The 25,129-nt window shown below is 44.1% G+C and overlaps 1 protein-coding gene and 1 long non-coding RNA gene across 3 annotated transcripts in view; both read left to right on the top strand.

Annotated features, from left to right (window-relative positions):
• LOC119119696 (neural cell adhesion molecule 2-like) overlaps positions 1 to 25,129 on the top strand; it is a 98,711-nt gene that overhangs the window by 30,088 nt on the left and 43,494 nt on the right. The window lies entirely within an intron of this gene.
• LOC119119784 lies at positions 830 to 25,001 on the top strand. Its single transcript, XR_005097397.1, has 3 exons — positions 830 to 1,228; positions 24,539 to 24,549; positions 24,991 to 25,001. It is a non-coding gene; the product is annotated as an uncharacterized LOC119119784 (long non-coding RNA).

Raw genomic sequence — 25,129 nt, 5'->3', positions numbered from 1 at the left:
AATCACGTTGAAACAAACAACAAGAAACGCACCGAATCTGACAAACAAATGTTGTCACGACTCATGATCCAAATGGTAATTCTGGCATAACGAGCCAGAGTTACCAGATTTTTAAGTGTAACCCCAAAATGATTGAGACACGTTGCCCCAAACTCCCACGTTTGCAAATGCTAGCTTTTTTTTTTTTTAAGGTTAGCTAGTTTTAGGTTCGCTAATAATGGCCAAGGTATGACAAGCTAACATTAGCCTCGTTTGACTTCATTATGAAGAGAGGATAACAAAAGAGAAAATGAAATTGCTTGAAAGATTTCAACTGCTAACTTTTATTTCTCTTAAATCCACTCTTTTGTTTTTGTAGCCTTTTTTTTTTTTTTTACACAGCTGCTGCTGCCAACAATGCACACAATCTGTTAAGGTGAATGAACACTCAATTTAGTCCTGGCTTTGGCATCTTTAAATCAGACCTGTCGGGTCAGGTGTGTGCTAACAGTTTTCAAATGTTTGTGTTGCTTCATTCACACGAGATGAGATAGCTCCTGTTGGAGCCAATTTAGTTTCCTTAGCTTCAATTCTTATTTTTGTTTAAGATTCGCTGGCCTTGGGCCATGGACTTTTATTTGACAAAGCCTTTGGTCACCTGATCGGTCACCTGATCAGGGAAATAAATAGGCTGCTCCCACTTGGTAGTCAGTCTCACTTAGACAGAGAAGGAAGGAAGGAAGAAAGGAAGGAAGGAAGATAGTAGTGACATCGTTTTTTACCGCTAAAAGGCCGTTCGTTTCAAGCTGCTTCTAGTCTGCTCAAAGCTTGTAATTTTGGAACTTGAAACTTAGAATTTAGAAAAGCAACTTTAGTTTACTTCTTGGAACCCTTTATGTTGAAACCTTAGTTGAATTACAAACAATTTGGATTTGTACCTGTGTGCCACCTGTTTGCCTGCCTGCCTGCCTGCCTGCCATTCCCCCTCCCCGCTTTCCTTGCTTGGCCTACCACCTTTGCCTGCCTTCTTGCCTGCCTGCCTGCCTTCTTGCCTGCCTGCCTGCCTGCCAGCCATTGCCTCTCTACCTCGGTCGGCCTGCATGCCTGCTTGCCTCCATTTTGGACATTCTACCTCCACCTTCAAAAGGGTATGAGCAACAGCTGTACACAGTGTTTTAAGATAAGCGTGTGACAAGAACTATACAACATCTAACCTTTGAAATTTAAACTGAACTGAAACTGACACTCCGTTTCCAACACAAATTGGCTTGCTTTTACCGACTTGTCAGTGGTTATCTGCTCAACCGCCTCATCAACTTGATACAAAACAACATATTGGATTGTAAGTTTTAGCAGCCGATAAAACTAACTGGAACTAAGTCGGTCGGTCGGTCTGGAGACATTTGCCTTGCTGTAAATGCTGGCAAGTGACAAGTTGGGTCTTATTTGGTGAGAGGGAAACAGCAGGCTCCAGGAGCTCAAAGAACCATTTATAACGGCTGAGAACAGCGTGGCGCGCTGCAATTCTGCTCGTTTGGGAACAAACGGCTCTCATCTTAATGAGGGATGAAACCGCCTAAGAAGCTCTAAGTCCCCTCACATTGACTAATGTGCATTTTATGCGCTGCGTAGGCTCCGGCGCAGCCCAGCTGGCCAACATTTTCAAGTCTGCGGCTAGACGGGCCAGAGCGTAGAATGATGATGAAGATGAACGTCGTGACAGGATGCTGAAAGAAATGTTCACATGCATTCATCCGTCAGCTGTCCCCTAGATGACAAAGGCAAAGGCTGGAAATGCTACCGCCACACGTGCCACAGGGGTGTTGTAAGGGTGGCTGGGGGGAGTGATGATGATGATGATGATGATGATGATGACGACTCCAAGGGCCCATGACAGATGGGGGCGTCAAAGTGGTTGGGCCCAAAGTGTTTCCCCCCCCCCCCTCGGAACCCCAAATCCCTGGCGCAAGCCGTCATGCAAACACACACACACGTCTTGTTGACATTGTCATAGGCACTAGGAGTAATTTACGTAAGGTTAGCCTGCTCCCAGTGCACCAGGCCAGAACACAGCGAAAGCAAACAGAGAGCCAAAGAGAACAAATTGCTTTTTTTAAATTGCTCAGACGGGGTGCTCTTTTTGCTCTATTAGGACAGAGTACAAACACTACCACCGTAATGTTTTTGGGGTGTGTGCGTGGGTACGGTACGGGGGTGTAGCACACTGTAGGAGTGTGACTTAATCTCATTGAAATGCCACGTGCCTACGCGAATGCCCACGGAACCGGTGCGGCGTGCAAGCTCACGTTTCTGTCCGTTTTGGGCTGTAAAGATGGGAAGAGCACGCATTCATTATTCAAGATGCAACTGAAGCGGAAAATAAGAGCAATCTAAAAATACGACTCCGTACGCTGAACTATTCACTTCGAAATAGCCGCAGTGATTCTGGCTGTAATTGCGAAGCTATTAATATTCCCGTTCTGAATTTCTGCCGAGTTCCTGGCCCCCCCCCATGAATTCCCGCACTTGACCTTAAGCTGTAAACACACACGACACTGCTGCTAATGAGCTGCTACTAATGTAGACTTTAATCCTCAATGGACAGATACCTAATTGAAAATTGTTCCGCAGTTGGCACTTACATTTGTATCATGATGAGCGAGGAAATACATATTGAAACAAAAATGGGCATTTTTCTTGAGTAAGTGTGTTTGCCAGACTTATTATTATTATCATTATCATCATCCACGCATCTATTATTATATACACGTATTTATTTTGGGTTTTTCAACAGAGAGGTACCAACAGTTTTGTTGACATAAAAGTATGTCACTGTAGTTACGTGGGTTTCCTCCAGCAGTCGAAAAACACGTTGGCTTCATCAAATGCTCTGTTGATATATATTTTCGGTAAGTGCGGATGTTTGTGTGTCTCTGCGGGTCAGTCGGTCCAGTAAATGATTCGCAATCAATCCGGGATGTTCCGTACTGGACCGTAAGTGTCAACAGAATGCACTCGAGCATTGACGCATTCTGGATTGAAATGGTCGCGGCCCTTCTTTGAGGAGAAAGCAGCTCTCAATGGAGTCCATCAGTGGTCTTTGTGCTCTGAGGGAGGTTGTTCTTACAAAAATAGAATGCGATCCTCGGGAGTGAGCTTGACAAGAGCCCAATCATTACACTATATCTAGAATATTCATGAGAACATCTTCCATGCTCTCGTCTCAGAACAAGCATCCCTTCTGCGCTTTGCTGCATGTCAAGTTGAGGTTCCAGCAGATAAACTGCCCTGTAAAACAAGCCAAGTCGCGGTAGGAAATATATTCAGCTTGACACATTTCCAGATCATATCCATCCATCCATATTGAACTTACATTTTCTATCACTGTTACTCTCAATTGCATCTTTACAATACTGAAGTCTGATCACGTGAACTATTATTATTATTTTTTTTAAGACTGCCGATATTTGTCCAACCTTGATCCCAACCCGCATTTTATTAAAACATGGAATAAACATCCACGTATAGTTGTCACATACAATGCCAGTGCTTTTGTTCACATTCACATATACTATGCATTGTATTGTATTCCATTTGTACAGAATATTTTCCCATTTATAGTTGGTATTTTTCTTCTGTCTGGTATTTGTTGCTGAATGCATAGCTTGCTTTGGAAAATGTGATGACGACCATTTGTACTAAGCTGCTGTTGGCGTCCTGCTCAAGCACATGGCTATGAAGCATTTTTTTTTCTTCTTGCTGCCAGGCCACGTAAATGCCATATTAATACTCAGGTTTGCTAGATTGAGATGTTCCACTCGGCATGCCGTGAATACTTTGGTGTACCCCAGCCAGGAGTGGCGCAAGGCTTGAATTTGCGGCGAGGAGATTGTGAGTGTGAGAGCCTATCCCGGCCGCGCCACTCACCAAGCAAGCAAGCAAGCATTTTGTCCCATTTGGACACTTCCAGCTGTTTGGTTGGTCGGTCCAAAATCCCAGCCTGGCGTACTTCCTTCCGCAAGTAGTCACTGGACCCGCGCTGCGGTTGATGCCATCTTGCGTGCGCCGGCCGCTTTATCGGCTGGAAATGAGGATCTGGAGCCGTGTGATTTATCTGTGCAGGTGATGCGGTGTACATTTATCAAAGTGGAACGTCGCGCCGGCCGGTTCAAGTGAATGAGGCATTTAGAACGATAAGGATGTGAGGTAGTCAGGGAGGAGTTCAAGAGGGCGAGTGTGCGGCGCGATAACTGTGATGTACTATCGCTTTGCCTCAAACAACAAACTCTGCAGTAGCCGACGTAGAAAGGAACACTTTTTCTGTGTTTCCTAATGGGATGATTCATGGCCCGCTACCCAGAGGAGGGATCGCTTGGCCCCACGTAGCTACGGCGCTTGGCTCTGCAGGGAGTAAGACCCCGTTTCTCGTGGAAATATGAAAAAGCAGTACTGATTGTGGGGAATGAGTAAGTAATATGCCAGCTCATGCAAGACATTCCTGCTGCAAGCCAATTTTGCATTTTGTTATTGAAATACATTGCTGGCTTTTGTCCCTCGATGATGTTGATTTTAAAAATGGCTCTTTTGTTTCACGTCGCATTTTTTCAAACGGGGCACATGTAAGCTGCATAACAAGAGGGATGGATGATTGCCTCTGTGTCGAGTTATTCCCGAATTACTCTATCGTTTTGCCTTTTTTTCTCTCCTGCACTCCAATTCGTCGTGTTGGAACGGCGTCGCTATCTCTTGCCAGTTTGTATTTATTGAAGTGTGACCGTTTCCCCGTGTACGAGCTGACTCAGAGCGGAGAACTTAATTGACTTCAATCCTACATCAATGCTACAATATTAAAAGTGATAGAAATGTCACCCGAGAGTAGCTGTTACGTGTGCAATAGCTATTATGGGAAATTATGTCGGAATTAGAGCAAAATTTCATTCAGGATCTTCATAATGTAGGCAGCAAATGTCAATCAACAGGCAGGCAAGGCAAGGCAGGCAAGGCAGGCAAGGCAGGCAGCCACGCAGGCAGGCGGTCCAATAATCGGAAAGCTTTCATGGCAACTTTCGGTATAAATGTGCGAAGCCGTCATCACTGACAGATTTAATTATATCTGATTAATTTTTGATTGGTTAATTTTTCTAAACTGCGGTAGATGCTAACGTGAGATCTTTGCGTGTAGCTAAACGTCATAAATGCTTTTTTTTTTTTTTTTTTAGCGATGCAAGGAAAGGAAACAGCCAAGGCGCAAACTCCCAACTTGATGGATTGAGCTCGCTGGATCAACTTCAATAACTTTGCGCCTTTCTAATTCGCTGGAGGTGATGTTAGCTAATGTCACGTGCTAGCATAAAAGTGCTATCCACAACACCGTGAGCACTTGCACTGAATGCGATCCATGTTTTTGCTTGCAAGTTTTGGCGTGTGTAAAGTCTTATTTGCTGGATTAGCTCACAACAATGCTGTTCTTCATTGAGCCATTTTTTTTTCTTTTTTCTCAAATGAACTTTCAATCCAATGGCCAAGCGTTGTTTTTGCTTTGTTTTTCTAAACTTTGTATTCAATGGCCGATCACTTCAGGCTCGATGCACTTTTATCTCGTGAGCTACGACTCTCTAGCGCTCTTTCTTGTTCTTTAAAGGAGCCGCATTCTTTACAAGAGTGGCATTAAGGTGCTTCCTAAATCCATAAAGTGGCAACTAAAGGCTCCAGACAGCAAACTTTAAGTGTAACAGTAATTCACTCGTGTGTTTGTGCAGCACTAACGGATGACTTAATCATGGAAATAAATCAACCAACGCCATGCACTCTAATACACGTCCGTAGGCACAGAAGTGCACGAAGCGGACGACTTGATGATGATGATGACGACGACGATGATTAAAAGCATAGTCTCCATCTGCTTGCAGGCAGCAACAGCACCAAAACGAAAACAACGGTGACATTTTATTCAGGCGAGCGAGTCGAAAGCGGAAGTCTTTAATGAACCAATCATGTTAATCGATGCCGTAGTGTGACGATAGCTGGAGGAAATCTCCGCCATCGCAAACCAAAGCGTCGTTTCCAGAGCAACTCAGCAAGACAATCACTTTAGTTAAGGTCATTAGAGACAACAGCAGCAGAGTTTGAGCAAATCTCAATTATTCCTCCTTTGGTTTTGTCTTCAGGGAGCCCGGGAAAGACCATTATTATTGTTTATTAGCGCCATTGTGCTTGATCTCATCTGTGGTCATCTTTTTCACGCGCGCGCCCGCAGTTTGAGTCGAGGCAATTATCCAAATTTCTCAGCTAATTAGTCCTCAGATTCTCTGCGGGTATCTAAAAGTTTTCAAGGATGACTAACGATAGATAGCAATCTGTGGAACATTAGCAGAGCTTCAGTCTCTATGAGAGCAACTAATTGGAATATTCACAGCTCGAGTGGCCGCATTTTGTTGAATACGGCAGAAAGAAAGTATACATTCACTTTAATGTCTTTCTGTTTGTGCAGAGGTCAACCATCATTCGATTAAAGAGGAACATGTGCGATGAATCGAAATGAGAGAAAACTTGTCTTCTACTGTCTGCTTCGTTTTCCTTCCGTCTGATTTTCTCTTCTCGTCATCGTAAGGTTCAATGGGAAAATGTCACCCACAAAAGTGTGAGCGTGTTTGTTTTTTTTTTCTTCTTTTCAATCCACTGGCAGGATCCATAGGCCCACAAACAAGTAGTCAGTCATACGTGTCAAATGTGGCCATTTCTATTTTGGAATTCCAGGGAAAATGGTCACATTCATACGATATGCTGACATTCTTTTCTTCATTTGATATACTGCGCCAACTCCAGCATACCTGAGCCCTTGACCCCACAAATAAGAACTTGACCTGTTTGGGTCAAAGCTCGATTAAATAAAGGCTTGAGTGTATGCTATGGCTACGTTGGTGTGTGTAGTTTGTCTGGTGTGGAAATCATGCTGCTCAGCTCACTGTGACTCCATTGATCCGTCTGTCTGCCAGCTCCCCGTGGGGCAGCGTTTATCAGTTAATTGGGCTGCAATTCACTTCCTGGCAGGGAGCACATCCCGGCGACATCTCAATAAAGCCAACTATGCCGGTGGGCTTCAGAACAAGGACCAGTCATCTGCGTGGAGTCGCGTTCCTGCACCTTCTTGTTAACGGTTCTGAAGCGCGACGCCTTTAAAATGATCACTTGACTGAGCATTGGGAAAGAAAAATGGTGAGGGTACGATTACTACTCCCTTGATAGCAGCAGCATCCGTTGGCTAAGCATCAGACACCTGCCAGTGTTATGCTTGGTCTTAGATCAGCAACAGTTGAATCTCTGGACTAGTGGTTGGATTTGATACGTATGTTCACTCAAGTCATGGCTGATTGATTTGCGTTGGTGTGGAATTTTGGAACCCAGATTACGTCGACACTCTTTCGGCGTTAGCCGTAGGACTTGCTAGCATCACTAATGATGAAGAAAATCAAACTAGAAATGTACCGTCATCGAAAATCATCCTCTCGGGTATGCTTTGAATTTCAAGATTCAAGAGTTTTTGATTGGCCATGTTTGAGCGTGCCAAACGAGGAATTTGACTTGGGTAAATCACAGCCTCTGTTCAACATTTAGGTGACTAACAACACTCAGGACGTGATGTGAAAAATGGCAAATCTTCTCAAACCTCCCCTGATCTTAAACTCCCAAGAGGGCAAGGAAAAACTCAAAACTCCAGCTAGGGGAAATGAGAAACCTTGAGAGGTGAAATGTCAAATTTGCGCATAACCTGCTTGGGACCGGCCATACTACCGAGCTAGCTGCTTGAAAGGCTAACAGTAGCGACGATTTGGGTTCATTAGGCTCCTCTGGTGGCAATAGAAGATGTTCGAAACCAATTCTATGGGTGTAGAATTAGAAAACAAGCATTAGGAAAGTGGATAGGGCCTCAAGATGCTGAAGATGAGATGTTTTTGTGTCTATCAGTGTAAACGCGAGTTGCCACGGCTGGTCCTTTTAAAACAATCGGAGCAAAGGCGACGACTTCCTGAGCATAGCACCTTTAGGACGAAAAAACAACAATGTAGTACATGTTCCTCTCTTAGCTGAACACTCCTCTCGCTGCCACAAGAACCTGGCTTACTGTTGCCTGTCGATGCTATTCATTTCACAAGCGGGAGTGTGGGCGGAAGCAAAGCCAACGCACGCACATGCACGCATTCACTGTGTTTGGAGCCAGCTGCCTTTGCTTTGCTTTCCCTTCTACATCCCAGGATGCTGGGGTGTTTGTCGTTTTATCAGATGTGTCTGACAATGCTAACATCCCGAGCAAATACTTGTGGAGATCAAGTCAACACGCTTCATTGGAATTAGGGGGCTTTGTTATTTTTGTTTTTTCTTTGCCTGCCCTCCTCTCCAGATGCCTTTGTTGGTGTGACTCAGATTGTTCACCAGACAGAAGCATATGGCAAGGCTGGAAGAATCCATGATGAAGTGGCTCCCCAAATACACCAACAGGGGCTCACCGGCATCTTAGTTTCTTTTCGTGTTCAGCCTTGAAGGATAAACAGGGATGAGCTGAATGGCTGCTGTGCCTTACTGTCAACAAAAGGATGGCGCATATTTTCTTTTTTTTTCTTTTAAAGAAGCAAGGTGGATACATCCATACTCGCACAAATAGAGGCAGGCACTTTTATATCACCGTCTTTGGTCTTTGTCGGAAAGAAAGCAAAGAAACGGCGTGCTCGTCGGTACTTGCGGAGCCTCAGTGAGCCGCAGTCATCGGATAAGCTGCCATATGAATTTGGGAAACATCTCAGCGGGATACCGACGCAAAGCTAGCCGTGTCGGGAGCACCCTACAGTTTGATCTCACCTCCATCCACCGTAAGGGATTTGGCTGCACCTAAACAAATCTTTCACTTCCTCTACAATAGTGTCACAATATTGCTTTCTTCTGCTTTAAATTGTCAACATGTTTTCTGCCGGCTCTATGTAGCGTCAAATAGTATGCACTGCCAACAAAGTTTTCTTTTCTTTTCTGGAAACGGTTGTTACTTCTATTCTGCTGTCGCCGATGCATGGAAGCTTTCTGATCAAACTATTCTCTTTGGTGTTTTGAAATGGACACGACTCAAGGGGGAGTCATGGTCCAGCTACGTATCTCTCTCTAAATAACGCCCCCCCCCCCCCCCCCCCCCCCCGGTCCATTCAGATGACATGGTAAGCACCACCTGATTGAGAAGTCGGTCCAGTGCAGTGCAGAACTCTTCCCTGGTAGCGATAACGATAAGTGGTCTTGGAAGAAAATTTCCCTCTGTGACCAATGGCTCGCTTTTAGTGTACGTGATGCTGTTATTTCCTACAAAGATCATTTTGCATTCTTCCTTCTGGGCCAAAGCTGTGTTTTCTGAGATAAGAAATCCAATCTGGCATTGTTGCTTGAATGTAACGTTACAGTGGAACATTTCAAAACAATAACAATCGGAACGTGTTTTGTGCTCAAAATGTATGCAGTGCACCAGTTGTAGGATGTACGCTTGACTTCAGAGCTGTGCTGACTGAGTGTGTAGCTGGTCAGCTGTACATAATGGCTGCCTGATGGGAAAATTGACCTGTGAATACAGACCTACAAGACGATAATGGAATGATCGTCGGTGAGGCTACAGTTACAACCGTCGGAAACCGGAAAAAAAATCCAATCAAATACGTATGCAGCCAGCCAGTGGATGATAATAGTTTGAATTCCTGTCTTTCTATACACCCGACTGGCTGATTTAAAAAAAAAATATATATATATATATCAAAGTCAAAGTCAAAGTCAGCTTTATTGTCAATCCCTTCATATGTCAAGACACACAAAGAAACCGAAATTCCGTTACCTCCATCCCACGGTGACGAGACATACAAGTAGGCGACACAAAACAAAAACAAGAATGCCCAAACCATAAATAACAAATAATAAATAAATAAAATATAATAAAATAAAATGAGCGATGAATAAATAACTAACAGACCAATAACCCATTATATATTATATTATATATGTATATAGCTATGAAAAGCCGACTAGGGAAAATATGGTAGATATTGGCTAATTGGCTGTTGTGTAACCAAAACAACACCCCTCCCTGCAAGCTATTTCTGCATTTTACTTAAAGTGAGGGTTGAGATCTTGGATGAACTCTGCTTCAACTCCATGAGATCGTTGTCACGGCTAAATTTCCAAGTCGACAGAGAAAAGGCTTGGTTCACACAGTCTTGGATTATAATTGACAACTTGATGTGCATCATGTGCTGACATGTAGATGAAAACATGTTGGAGGTGTGCTTGAATGGGACTGAGAAAGTCGATGGAACAAGCAAGGTCACTAATGAGATGTCACAGAGCTTGTGTCCATGGTGACATCAAATGGGGGCTGGGAATGAAAAGGTGAGTATAGGATTGTGATCTGCGCTGTCGTTAGTTTGCTTGCCTCTGGTAAAAAAAGAAAAAAAAATGGGGAATAGGATCAGGGGAATTGTCCTCTCTGGCCTGTTTCTCTTATTATATTCACTAGCTTGTCCTCTTCACCTCTTTTGTTTAATTTCACACTCCAGGATGGTCTTTGTCTACTTGCGCACACCTCTAATGCTTTTGTCTTTCTCCGACATGCCCCATTTTATTCCGTGAGTCTTTCTGCTGACATGTTTCCTGTGCGGTCTTATTAGCGCAGAACAATCGGCCTTCACACTCGAGGGGCCGGTTGTCCTTTACTTCCGCAAACCCTTTCACCTTCCAGTACACGATAGAATTGCAGTATCCCTTTGCTGGATGAAGTGACCTCATATCTAAATCTCACTCATGATGTGAAGCTATTAATAGAACTCAACGTTGGAAGTCGAATGGGATTAGCTTTTCACTCATTGCCATGACTGGGTGGGTGGCAAACTGGTGTCACGATGGAAGAATGTCATTTTGTTTTCTTTTTGTAAACAGTCACAGTCATGCAAGAAATACTGTTTTGTGAAATACAGCAGCAAATGCTGTCAAACGTTTGTTGTGATTCCATTCAGGAAATGGAGAGGCAAAAATAATCCCCAAAATATTCCTACAAGCCTAAATGTGTTTTTCGTCTCTAATAAACACTAAGTCCACGTTCTCTATGAAGAACAAGGGGAAATCTGAAAAAAAAATCCTGAAGAAGAATCCGAAAATACCCCCAAATCAATGATCTGGTCTGACACCAGGGGCGGGCGGTCTGAGCGCATTTCCACAACAAACGTAGTATGTGGTTGTTTTAAAAATGGATTTGTTTCATTGTGAGAAATGATCTGCCAAACCGTTCCTTGTTGTCAAGTGAGCTAAGCTGAGCTGTTTGCGACCATATAATAGCATTTGTGTCTCAAATTTACCAAAGCGAGAACTTGGCTCAGCGACAGCTTGTACGTATCTCAAAAACCTCATAAGATGTCTCAATCGTAGTTTGGGTGTTTTTAACCCTGTATGTACGTATTTTGTACATTCCTGTCCAGCCCATCATGCTCCCGACCGAGCAACTGGACTTCAGGAGTTCTTATCCACTCAATATTTAAAGGCATCCTGTAGTTTGTTAACAGTCCCCTCTGGCTTTATGTATTATTTATGAGGTATTCATAGCAGCCTCCCAGCTATTCCAGATAATGCACACTGACAGGAAATAACGGCAATATTACGGCGCCGCGTCCATGAATCCTTGGCACAAATGTCTTTCCGCCATCATCATGCGCTAATGGAAGTTGTCCAAGCGACAATCAAGTTCTTCGTGTTGTGTGTTGGCGTTGTATGCCAGGTCACATCATTGCTGTGTGTTCTGTGCGTGCGTTGTTTCATTTTTTCTTTCTTTTTTTTGAATTCATGAGACAATGGAAACACCAGTTACTTTGATCTTGAAATCCAATTGCTGTTTATGTAGCACACGGTTATACTTTGACCGCCAGCCATCTTGTATCTTTTCGGCACCTGCTGATCAGACTGAAATGGAGAATCAGACGGAGGGAGGTGAGTGTCCATTTTGACTGCGAGCTTGGATTCATTTTGAGGCAGTCACTAGACAGCGCAGTGGCCCGGTGCAGAGACAGCTATACAATAGATAAAAACATCTTCCATCTGTGACCTCAAGGTTGGAGCTTTGGCACGCCAATGGCAGCCCAGATGAAACGCTGTAATAACGTTTGTCCCTCATGAGTCGATGCCTGGGTGTGGAGGTTATTGGAAAGAAAGGCATTTCTCGTTGGATGAATGAATGTCATTTCAAGACCACTCGAGTTGGGCTCAGTGGAATGACAGTGATTCAAATGAATGAGAAGCGCCGCATTGTCTTTTTTGTGGTGGGACATGAGACGTTTTTTTGCGTTTGAATGTTGACACCTGATATTCCAAAATGTTTGCTTTATGTCATCGTAGTTGACCGTAGTGTCAGGCCCCACGCCAAGACTTTAGGGTGTGGCCATTGATCAATACTACTACTTATTTACTGCATAAAAAACTTCAAACTTACCATGCGTTGTAATATAATGCTAAATATTTTTTTTCTTTCTAGTAGACCTCACGTATTTGAGAAAAAACAAGGAAACATTCTGAATAGGTGCAAAAAAAGAAAAGAAAAAAAAAAAAACACCACCGCAAACAATCGTGCGTTTCTGATTCTAAGAATCGATTGACCATGAAGTATTACCTGGAAAATAGAGTATGTGACTTTGTTGTTGTCGTCGTCGTCGTTTTGGAAAACCTACTTAAATAGATGTCCTACATGTGAATCGATGAGCCTCCACTTTTTCTCTATTCTGTATTTCAGCCTCGGTGCAACACGAGTGCTGAGTCCATTTCACCGTTCCATCCAAATGCATGTCGAGAGGTCACAATTCAACCACTTGCAATGTGAAAAATTCGGCACTAACAGCAAAGAAAATGTAAAAAAAAAAAAAAAAAGAAATCATAGTTAATAATGACATAAAGAGGTCTCGCGTACTTGTCAAAAAAAGGTACGTTGGTTTTACGGACACTAAAATAAAAAAAGAATAACTGGCCTGCTCAGCTGTTGCTTTGGATGTGGAGCAGTTTTTTCATCATAGAACTGAACAAGTGCCCCCCCCCCCCCCCCCCCACCAAGCGTTCAACCCATCTAAGTTTCGAGTCTTTTTATGATAAATATTTCTTTTTGGTCATATTTACAGCTGCCTGGGTATTTTGGGTGTGTTTTTTTCCACACTTTCACACATTGAGCTGCGAAAGGCAATATTTGTGTGCGAATCAGCGTTAACCATGTGCGTGTGATGTCTGCAAACCTTATAAATAAATCAAGTGGCATCCCTCGGAGGTACGACGTAATCTTTGAAAAACAGCACAACTTTAAAGCGGCCTATGCGGTTCCAGCCAGCCAGCCAGCCAGGCCGAGGGAGCGCTGATGGTAGTTTTAGTTCAAGTGGAGGTTTCAGAAGCACTGCCCCCGGCAATGTCACAGCCCACACGGTGAAATGCTGCTTTCATTTGAGCTACACTGCAGCGCGTTCACAAGGTTCATTTTTTTTTCCGGGCGCCTTAGGCATTCCCGGCTTCCCAGAGTTTGATCATTAGCACCACGGGAAGGAAGCGATGTGAGGATTAAGGAGTATCAAGCAGCCAAATGATCATTTGTGACGCTTTATCTGACCGCAACGAAGGAATGATTCTGCCACCGGGTTGCCTTTTCGCACTATAGATTTGTTGTTGGAGAACAAAACATCCGTAATTTATGTGTTATCTTTTTGTTTGTGCTGGAAATTGAATGAGATGTCTACAAGTCAAGCGCATTGCCTGCGGCCTCAGACTGATTTAGTGCCACTGTGCTGTGTGTGTGCGTGTGTGTACTATGGTGTCTTTACTCGCCAATCAATGTTTGTTCGAGACGACTGAAGTGTGTAGGTCCGTATGTGGGTTAATGAACAAGTTAGCGCAATGCGCCCGGACGTATTTTGTGTTGCACATGCGTGTGCGCCCGAGCCTTTAATCCTTTAACGGGATTACAAGCATTGTCCTGTGTTGGCTTGTTCCTTTCCACCCACGGATGCTGGTAGCGGCAATGTCAGAGCCCACGTTTGGGATTAGGGGATAATAGGCCTATTTTTCCCATCATTCATTCATTCCTTAAAGCGGAGCATGTTTGTAATGCAACCTTAAGTATGGATGCAGTACTTGGGATTATTTTAAATTGATTTTGTACATTGTATTTCTTTTGAATTGATGATGATAGAACTTTATTCATGTTACCAGATGATTATTTTTTCCATTTTATTCGATTTTCTTAGCCCTGTATCCCTCATGGAAGAAGCAGGGGTGAGCAATTAAAAACAAAAAACAACCCTCACTGCGTTGTTGTTGTTTTTTTTGTCAGTGTGATATGACAGTTGTGCATTAGTAAAGCCTTTTCCCTGTCGTTTGCCTCGAATTTCATTTGAAGGAATGACCGCATCCAAAGGAAAAGAACCACTCAGAGAAAGAACTCATCAATCATCAAGCTTTATTCATTTGCAGGCGCAAGATTAAAGTTGATCACCTCCTTTCACTTCTAATGAATTGTATGTGTGTTCTAAAACGTGTAATCAAGGCATGCTAGCTGCCATGGCTGATGGCAGCTTGTTTGGAGACTTAGCGGCGGGGCATACTGTGAAGCTGAATTCAAATCTTGCTAGCAGTTGTTAAACAGAATACTCCCCCTTTAAGTGAGTTTACAAAATTGGCCGTGCGTATCACACAGTTGGAAATTACGCCTGTAATTTCGCTAATGGTAATCAGCAACGCGAGCTAACGCCGCCGCCGCCGCCGCCGCTCACCTTGTTAGCCACGAAGGACTCCAGCCAAGTATTTGGGCGAGTGCCCCCTTAAGGGTTAAGCCAAGCTAAGATAACTGTCTGTGACTGTAACTTCATTTTTAAGCGGGAGCTTGCTTTATGGATCAGTGAACTCCTGCCTGTAGGGATGTGCTGTGGATCCATTAAAATGTTGGCTGCTGTGTCTTTGCTGACCTTCACGGACATACTCGATCGCTCCCCCCCGATGTTATTCAAAATAACACGATTTCACTTACCACATTGCTGACATTACAGCTTGTAGAATAGGAGCGCTGAAGCACCCGTCCGTGTTCCCTCACTGTAGTATCCCAAACAGTTAAGTGCCTCGCACGTTGACACTGAAATGAAATTTGCTTAAGGCCGCTGGCAATCGAAGGCATTCAATCTGTCACATTGAGTCAAACATGCACAAGCATGATTGTTTTTTTACAGTGTCATACATGATGTCAGAGTGTGTGTGAAATGGCTCTGGGCTCTATTGCCTGCTATGCTTTCGCGCCCTGCCGAGTGGCTTTGGTTGGATGACAGCGACTCGCACTAATGGACATGCCCATGAACGAAAGACTGTCAAGAGAGTCCGTGTCAATTGGCCACTTAGCTGAGCTGGGAGGTGCAGCGGCTACACCGGATAAAAACACAGCCATCAGCTAATGACGGTTTGGCGCTGCACCCAATGTCAACAAGCGGAGAAGTGATGGGGAGCTCAAAATACCTTCTGGGTGACGCCGCGGCCTGTGTGAGTCCGTCTGCGTCCGTGCACAGGTGACTGACACGTGTGCAACGGAGCTGTGCTTTTGCCTTGCTACTGACAGACAGACAGACAGACAGACAGACAGACAGACAGACAGACAGACAGACAGACAGACAGACAGACAGACAGACAGACAGACAGACAGACAGACAGACAGACAGACAGACAGACAGACAGACAGGACAGACAGACAGACAGACAGACAGACAGACAGACAGACAGACAGACAGACAGACAGACAGACAGACAGACAGACAGACAGACAGACAGACAGACAGACAGACAGACAGACAGACAGACAGACAGACAGACAGACAGACAGACAGACAGACAGACAGACAGACAGACAGACAGACAGACAGACAGACAGACAGACAGACAGACAGACAGACAGACAGACAGACAGACAGACAGACAGACAGACAGACAGACAGACAGACAGACAGACAGACAGACAGACAGACAGACAGACAGACAGACAGACAGACAGACAGACAGACAGACAGACAGACAGACAGACAGACAGACAGACAGACAGACAGACAGACAGACAGACAGACAGACAGACAGACAGACAGACAGACAGACAGACAGACAGACAGACAGACAGACAGACAGACAGACAGACAGACAGACAGACAGACAGACAGACAGACAGACAGACAGACGACAGACAGACAGACAGACAGACAGACAGACAGACAGACAGACAGACAGACAGACAGACAGACAGACAGACAGACAGACAGACAGACAGACAGACAGACAGACAGACAGACAGACATGACTGCAAGAGTCGAATTGTGGCTTTATTATTGCCCCGCTGTTAACATGAAAAGCAACGGATGAGTTTGTTTTCACCCGCTAATTAGCATCTAGCTACACAATTCTGTTGGGAGGATTTAGTAGCTCGAGCAGAAAGTTATTGCAGTCAGTCTTTCTCTGTTCAAATATCTCTGTCGTCTTTCTATTCCCAAGCTTTCATTTAAGAAATCAATCTCATGAATGAACTTTAAGAATCATTTAATTAAAAGCTCGGATGTGTTATTCCCTACGGTTAGCATTTCCCGAGATAGCGTGCGACGTTTTCCCTCCAGTTTGTTTTCCAACAAAAAAACCTCCAAAAATAGCCGCAAATGTCTTTGGGCAATTTGCGTCTTGGGCTCTGATTTTTGATTGTATTTTATTTTTTTTCCCGCTTCCAAAAGTTGTTCACATGCAAGGACTTTGAAGTACCAAATATCTCTTATCAACTTTTGCCAGCTGTGTTAAAGAAGGCGGCTGCTGTGCAAGTGTCACGTTTAAGGTTGCTCACAATTGCTTTTCATCCATGCTAATCCTTCTTCGTTGATATTCAATGAGCATGAGAAGTGCACATTACCCCAGAGGCCAGATTCATGTCCCTAAACAAAGTCAAACTTTTTTTTTTTTTTTTTTTCTTCCTCTTATGGATTTTTTGCTCCTGAGGACTGCTCAATGATAGGAACATGCTTATCAAGTTTTGGACTAATGGTGCTCTCACTGATGAGCACCACTCTTTTTTTCCTCCCTTTAATAGCAGACGGCAGTCATGTCAGCGTCCTACAAATTGTGACATTTGCATTTGTTGCCCAGCTAGCATGTATAAAGCGCTTTCTACTAACGAGTGATGCGTGAGTGTGTTGCGCAGAGTCTCTTGCCGGTAATGAAAGCAAAATGGGTGTGAAAGACGAGACGACGGCGATGTTCTTTCGATAACTGGGGGGGGGGTGCGGACGGAGTCTGTACTGCCTCACGGCCGGGGCTCCGATGATTCTTTTGGCAAAAGCCATCAAAGCCAAGTTGCCTCCATTGAATCGTTGGAGCTGACTGCAGGGAGGGAGGGAGGGAGACAGACACGAGGCCGATTTAGACGGCTCATGGAAACGCTGCGCTCGCCAAAGACAAGGAAGAAGCAAGAGGTCATTTTGGCATTCATCTGCAAAGTCTGCAAAAGGCACAATTACCGTCAAGAGACTCATCTGAATGCTGCGATTTTTCACCGTTGGAGTGTAGCAGTCATTTTGACCAGTAGCAGTTATATTAACCAACAGTTAACTGGATTACACACACCAAAAATTTTTTTTTTTTTTTTCTAGGAGTGGTGTGTGAGGATAACTAAAATGCAATTCAAATTGTCGAATGGGGTGGGGCATTCTTCCCAGTGACAGACCCTGCATTTTCATATAGGTCGGGTACTCAAACATTTCGATTGAGATGCATGATAGTGCTGAGATTCATGTGTACGCATCAAATCATGCATTTGGCTGGGTTTTTTTTGTGTGTGTACGCTGGTAATATGAAAGCTACGCAAGTCTGTGTAATAGTTGTTAAATTCATCAGGGTTCAGACTGTATCTTAATCCTCATCTGTCAAAGTCAGTGATTGCCTGTAGGGTGAAAAACATCTTTTGTTTTTTCCCCCCACCATGAGTGGCAGAAGGTGGCATCAAACGTTAAAAAAAAAAAAAAAAAAACACAAATGAGACACTTGGTCGGCCTGATGAAGGCCTTCTGCTTGATTTGAACAACATAATGATATGCTTTCAGCTTTGAGAAAAGGTGCTATTCTTCGGTGCTATATTTTTTTTTTAAATATATTTTTCGATTCTGACAAATAGCTTGCAAATAAAAGCAACTTGGTCAAGCGCAGCAATGTGAAGCCATTGGAATGTTTTAATCATTTACTTTTATTTTGGTTCTTGAAAATGTTTTCACATGTACTTGTCTATTTTCACTCAAAGTATCTTGGCCCTGTTTTTATTTCAAAATAGGTGTGCATTGTTGAAATGTCACTGCTAAGTCAAACATTCTGAGGGGTTTGTTCTTTGACGCAACCATATGAAGTATACGTACATGGAATCCAACATCATCTTGTGTCATTATGAACATCATTTTGAACATTCATTATTCTTGAGGGTTGCTGTTTGCACTTGAATGATCCCGTGGCTCCAGTCAGTCTGACACGTCAAACAGGAAATACACCAAAATGTGACATACTGATGGAGTCCTCCTGCGCAGGAGATTGAACTTAACAATTTAATGTCGTCATTTCAGCTTGGTGAAAAGATTGTAATTTCCCATCCATTTGACGAAACGTACCCTTCCTGACAAACAACTCTCAACAAATGCATTGGAAAAATCCCGCCACTCACATGAGTTTATGCTTTTAGCTGCTATTTTCTATCCATCCATCCATCGGCATCCATCCATCCATCCATCCATCCATCCATCCATCCATCCATCCATTTTCTGAACCGCTTAGTCCCCACGGGGGTCGCGGGTCGTGCTGGAGCCTATCCCAGCCGGCAACGGGCAGTAGGCGGGGGACACCCTGAACCGGTTGCCAGCCAATCGCAGGGCACACAGAGACAAACCACCATTTGCACTCGCACTCACACCTAGGGACAATTTGGAGTGCTCAATCGGCCGACCAAGCATGTTTTTGGGATGTGGGAGGAAACCGCAGTGCCCGAAGCAAACCCACGCGGGAGAACATGCAAACTCCACACAGGGAGGGCCGGAGGTGGAATCGAACCAATTGCTAAATTAAATGTGCCCTCAAGTAATAACATCAGAAATCTTGATGTAAGACACAATGAGGACAACAGAGCAGGCGCTCATTTAGACGTCAAAAGTCATTTAGTTTGATTTCATCGGATGCAGGGCAGCCTATACGCAGCAATTATTGCGCACAATGTGGAGCAACATCCTCGTTCACAGGCACATAATACTCAGTAATACTGTTCACATTTGTTGTAGTGGATGCATCTGAGGAAATGTTGCGAAATGTCCAAGTGCACTGGTGTGCTCTCAGCATGCGCAAAATGAAGTCAGTTGTGTGTGTTTTGTCAGCGGAGACAGTTTTGACAGTGCTGTGAGCACACTTGGCAGAATGCGGCAAGAGCGAGACGCGCAAATGGAGCTCAAGTGTTTCCCAGGTTAATTAAAAGATGATCCCGTCTCAGACATCTGCCTGGCTGGCTGGCTGGCTGCCTGGCTGGCTGGCTGCAAAGTTGTCAAATCCTCTGAGCGGAGACAAGGCAAAGACTTTCCAAAGAAATGGCAAGTTAGACGACAGTGAGTGAGTGAGTGAGTGAGTGAGTGAGTGAGTGGGTGAGTGGGTGAGTGGGTGAGTGGGTGAGTGGGTGAGTGGGTGAGTGGGTGAGTGGGTGAGTGGGTGAGTGGGTGAGTGGGTGAGTGGGTGAGTGGGTGAGTGGGTGAGTGAGATAGAAAGCAACATCTCCACAAGAGACGTATTGTGAACTCAGCAAACGCTCTCATTGTGGCCTTGGCCGTGAAGAAGAAATGAGATGTCTGCTTTTCTGTAAACTCGCATACCGGGCGCTACTCGTCTTGATACGTCTCGTACCTTTAGTTTGCCAGCGGGAATCCTTTGCTCTAGTTTGCTGCTGCTGCTGCTGCTTCTGATTGTCTTTACTGGCGACTTGTTAGATAGTATGTACATGTCTGTCCATCTGTTTTTTGTGCTTCTTTCTTTCTTTCTTTCTTTCTTTCTTTCTTTCTTTCTTTCTTTCTTTCTTTCTTTCTTTCTTTCTTTCTTTCTTTCTTTCTTTCTTTCTTTCTTTCTTTCTTTCTTTCTTTCTTTCTTTCTTTCTTTCTTTCTTTCTTTCTTTCTTTCTTTCTTTCTTTCTTTCTTTCTTTCTTTCTTTCTTTCTTCTTTCTTTCTTTCTTTCTTTCTTTCTTTCTTTCTTTCTTCTTTCTTTCTTTCTTTCTTTCTTTCTTTCTTTCTTTTCTTTCTTTCTTTCTTTCTTTCTTTCTTTTCTTCTTTCTTTCTTTCTTTCTTTCTTTCTTTCTTTCTTTCTTTCTTTCTTTCTTTCTTTCTTTCTTTCTTTCTTTCTTTCTTTCTTTCTTTCTTTCTTTCTTTCTTTCTTTCTTTCTTTCTTTCTTTCTTTCTTTCTTTCTTTCTGTCAGTCTTCCTCAACTTGTTCAACTTGAACATTCTCTGTTAATGGCTGCAAATAGGTATTGTGCCGGTATCTTTTTTTTTTTTTCTTCCCATCTGCAACACAGTAAACGTTTTCACTTGAATGGCCGCAGCCTATGACAGCAGTAATCTAATCTCATCTTTTATGAACTATCATTTTCTTATTTAAATGCAACCAGGTGTGATTGAATGTTAAGTATCTTTTGACATTTTGTTTTGCATTTCAAATGCAAGGACAAGTCTGATTATGTCAATGCATGTTAAAGAAAGCAGTGATTCGAAATCAGCAAAAGTTATCCACAAGTTGAAGGCTTTGGGCGCTTCCGTTTTACTTCTTGCATTGATATCGCCATGGAGGACTTGTCAATGAGGGCAGAAATTGGAAACGCCACAGCGTATTCCTTGCGGTCTGTGTCTTTATGCACTCCCGTTTGAAAAAATCTCCCTCAGTACAAAAGAAGAACCTTGCCGAGCGGAGATAGCGACTCAGGCGGCCGTAGAACTCTGCCTGCTGATAATGGCCATCTCGCGGCAGCCCAAAGAGCCGTGACAGGGTGGCTGCTTTTAGCGGCTCTCTGCCCATGATAAGGGTGGTGGCGGCGGCGGCGGCGGCGGCGGCGGCGGCGGCGGCGGGCCATCTCTTTCTTTTGAGGATTCACTCGTAGCAACGCAACATGAAAGTGCTCCTGAAAAGACGCATCTGAGCAAATGTAATTCCGCTGAAGAAGGACAAAACACAGACAAGGTTGTATGAGCTGTACATTTCCAAATGACCAGCACTGTGGGAATTGGATAACTTTGGTCTTGGGCGAGGAACAGGGAACTAAACCAGTGGAACACATCCTTGAGAGTCACTTTTACAAGTATGGACTGCGAGGGTAGCATAGGTCAGACGCCAGAGAACCTCGATTAAAGAAACGGCATGAGATGCTTAGCTGCAGTACAACATCCCACCCATGGGTGGCGCTGCTTCGGATAATAGATGGATGATGGATGTTTTTTGAGAAGCAGAAGAAACTCGCATTCTTCATTTCTTTTGTTTTATCGATTTATTGGATGATGGATGGTTTTTGTAAGCTCCAATGTATCAGGAGAAACTGACATCATTTGTTTTATTATATGTTTAATTTATATATATATGTATGCAATTTAGTTATTGATTTATTTATGATGAGTTCAGCAAGCTCTGCGGGAATCTAACAATCTTGATCATTTCAATGTTGAGGAGGGAAAGGCCAAAAACATGCAGTGGAGTTTGACACCTCCCTGTATTTTAGTGTGTCCTTCTTTTGCTAATATTTGATCACTTCAAGTAAGCCCTGTCGGTTGAAGTTCACAGGCACGACCTCTTTAACGTTGATGCCGTTTCTTCACCCACTCAAATGTGCAGTTTGAACCTGATTATCTCTCGCTCATCACATCTCTCTCTTAATATACACCAGCTTTCACTTGATCTCCATTCCAACCTTGATCAGTGTTGCCCACCGAATAATTGTGGCTCATTTGTTCATATTCATCCGAGTGTGTGGAAGTGAGACTCTTGAAGGCGCCCGCAGTCTTTTTCAAGGACTTTCAGTCACTTTTGGTCTGCTCCTATCCATTTCACACAGCTTCTGGATCTTTCACTTAATGGCTTGCTGAAGCAGAAGGCGCGGCTGGGACTTAATGGTCGGCAGGGTTAGCGTCTCTAATCAAGGTCACGGTCCCAAACGCCATCAGGAGCTTGTGATTTATGAGTCAGCACTGCTCCATGGAGTAAGTCTTCTTTTTTTTTTTTTTTCTTTTCTTTTCTTTTTTTCCCCACCCCTTTTTTTCTTGAACTTCTGCCTGTGCAGTCATGAATTAATTTCCCATCAGCTTTGCTTGTGCTGACTGCCTCAAATCCCCCAATTAAATTAGCAAATGCATTCCCCCCAAAAATACCATTTGATATAAAAACTAGCAGTTTCAATTCATTTAGAAAGTGGAAAAAATATATTAGAGCCCAGGGGATTCTTTGGATTCTTAATCCAATTACTTGCCTTGACTTTTTTTGTATTTGGATCGTGTGTGTGTGTGTGTGTGTGTGTGTGTGTGTGTGTGTGTGTGTGTGTGTGTGTGTGTGTGTGTGTGTGTGTGTGTGTGTGTGTGTGTGTGTGTGTGTGTGTGTGTGTGTGTGTGTGTGTGTGTGTGTGTGTGTGTGTGTGTGTGTGTGTGTGTGTGTGTGTGTGTGTGTGTGTGTGTGTGTGTGTGTGTGTGTGTGTGTGTGTGTGTGTGTGTGTGTGTGTGTGTGTGTGTGTGTGTGTGTGTGTGTGTGTGTGTGTGTGTGTGTGTGTGTGTGTGTGTGTGTGTGTGTGTGTGTGTGTGTGTGTGTGTGTGTGTGGTGTGTGTGTGTGTGTGTGTGTGTGTGTGTGTGTGTGTGTGTGTGTGTGTGTGTGTGTGTGTTGAAATAGCAGTTGCTTCAAGAGTTCTAGTGTTTCCCATGATGTGTTAGCATTAAGCTAGCAGACTAAAAACTTTGTGCTGCTTACAGTATGTGAATTGAATTCACTGCCATCATTCAGCACTCAAAAGTCCAAATCGGCGCATTTCTTGAAATATTCGTGATTGTTTTTTTGTTCCCATTCACAATGACATCTCAGTATGTCTTCATCCCGCCTGTTGTTTGCTACATGGGAATACTTCTCCATATGCTTTGCGTTCTCTCAATCCCATGTTTCTTTGGCTTTCTCTATCCAGTATTCCCTGCGCATGGCTAATTGCTGTTTTATTCTCCCTGCTATGCCACCAGTGAAGCCATTATATTCATTCCCCTGTTTATAGTTAACCTTACAGTAGTGAGCTCTGACTCGTCCTGGCAATTTCCCAGCAAGCCATTGATGTTCACGGCACACTTTCATGCTCCGACTTTAATGCGAGTCTGCTGCCGCTGCTGCCGCTACTGCCGCTGCCGCTGTTTCCCTAAGATGACTTCTTGTCGGTGTTGCTTTTCATCTGGAATAAACTGGCGTAATGGTCTGTTTAAATTGAAAGCAGAACAAAGTATCAAGGGATGAATCATTTGCTCTGTAATGCACTGTTTGCTGTTTAAACATGTGCGTGCCAGCGACTTGGCAATATTTCAAAAGGCTCACAAGGGCCATCATAGCTAGGATGGCACTTGCAGACCACTGCCAAGGCCAATCAAGTGTACCTACATCCATTATAGATGATGACATATGATTAAGTCATTCTTTGCTAACAAATGGTCAAAAATGTTGCCCACTCTGCACAATCCTTTTGTACAAAGGTGTGCACTTTTGCCAGCTTCTGTTCAATAACAGAGCTACTTGACCTCATACACAAGACTCCAAACATTGTGGAAGCATTTATTTATTTTTTTTAACTCGCTGTCGAATCCAGAAGTAAAGAGAAAAATAAAGAACTGCTGCCGCATTTTTCCTGTTTGGCGCCAAGCACGATGAGGTGGACCCAAATAAAGCAGCCACCACCGATCATTCTTTGGAATGAATTCTTTTGCTGGCTGTCCAGCTGGACGAGTGGCAGCCCGGTGAGGGAGAAATCAAGCACAAAATGGAGGGAGGCTATGCATGGAGTTCAGCTTCCGGGCGACGCTCCAGCCCTTTCAGTCAATTGCTCCAATGAAAAGAAAGGAGATGGATAAGGCAAGTAAATGATGCAAGACTCTACTGCGGAAAATGAGCAGTCGCGCTTTTGCTGCTATGGAACATCCTTGCAAAGAAGTTTTGAAGGAACAAAGTGGCTTAGCATGCAAGCCAGCAGCACCTCGTCAAAGTACTCTGCAGGGTGTTGTTCAGAAGCACTCGGAGCAAGCCTTTGCTTTATATGACAAACAAGCTTGTGTGTTTTAGGAGTTTTGAAGGTCAGTGTGATTTATCTTGATTCCACTATCAGTGTTTACGACGAGGTGCTCGGAGGCTAGATATTGCGCTGCGCCCGATCCATCCGAGGGAGGCATCTGCACACTTCTCTGTGTTTACTGCACATCATCTTTTATTTCGACAGCAGATCAGATCAGCAAAAACAGAAGTAGTCTCGGGACCCTGAGAGAGAGAGAGAGAGAGAGAGAGAGAGAGCGAGGGCGGGGTTGAGGGGCGCTTGCACTCGTGGGACACTGGTTTGCCGTAGTATATACAGTCCATCACCCCTGCTTCGGCCAAGCAACGGCTCTGTTATCTGGACGTGCCTTTAGCTAGGAGAACCCGGTGTTTACGGCTGCTCTCATGCCCACATCACACAGGAGCATAAAAATACTCCACGGTAATAAATTCTCGCTATCACACCAGGCATGAGTCGTCGTTTGCTGCAGCAGATTTAGTGGCAGCGCTAGACTCTAATGAATTGTCACCCCCGGCCGGCCGGCCAGCCATCAAGTCTGTCCAAGCGGCCAGCGCTATCGCCGCAGCGCTATCCGTAACGAGCCTTGGGGGGCCGGCCGCTTGCTGTGCGCGTCTAGGACCTGTAATGAAGAAGTCCACGGTTCTGGTTCCTTAATGAGGTGTTGGAAGTTGCCGACTGGACCGGGGTCAGCGCTGGAAGAGGCGGAGCTTGCTAAAAAAAGTGCAGAACTTTGGAAATGCGATCCGTGGCACGGTGGGTGGGAGTGTGT

This window comes from Syngnathus acus, chromosome 2, assembly GCF_901709675.1.
Source record: "Syngnathus acus chromosome 2, fSynAcu1.2, whole genome shotgun sequence".
Classification (NCBI taxonomy): domain Eukaryota; kingdom Metazoa; phylum Chordata; class Actinopteri; order Syngnathiformes; family Syngnathidae; genus Syngnathus; species Syngnathus acus.
The sequence above is the reverse complement of the archived record's forward strand: the minus strand, read 5'-3'. Positions and strand labels throughout refer to the sequence as shown.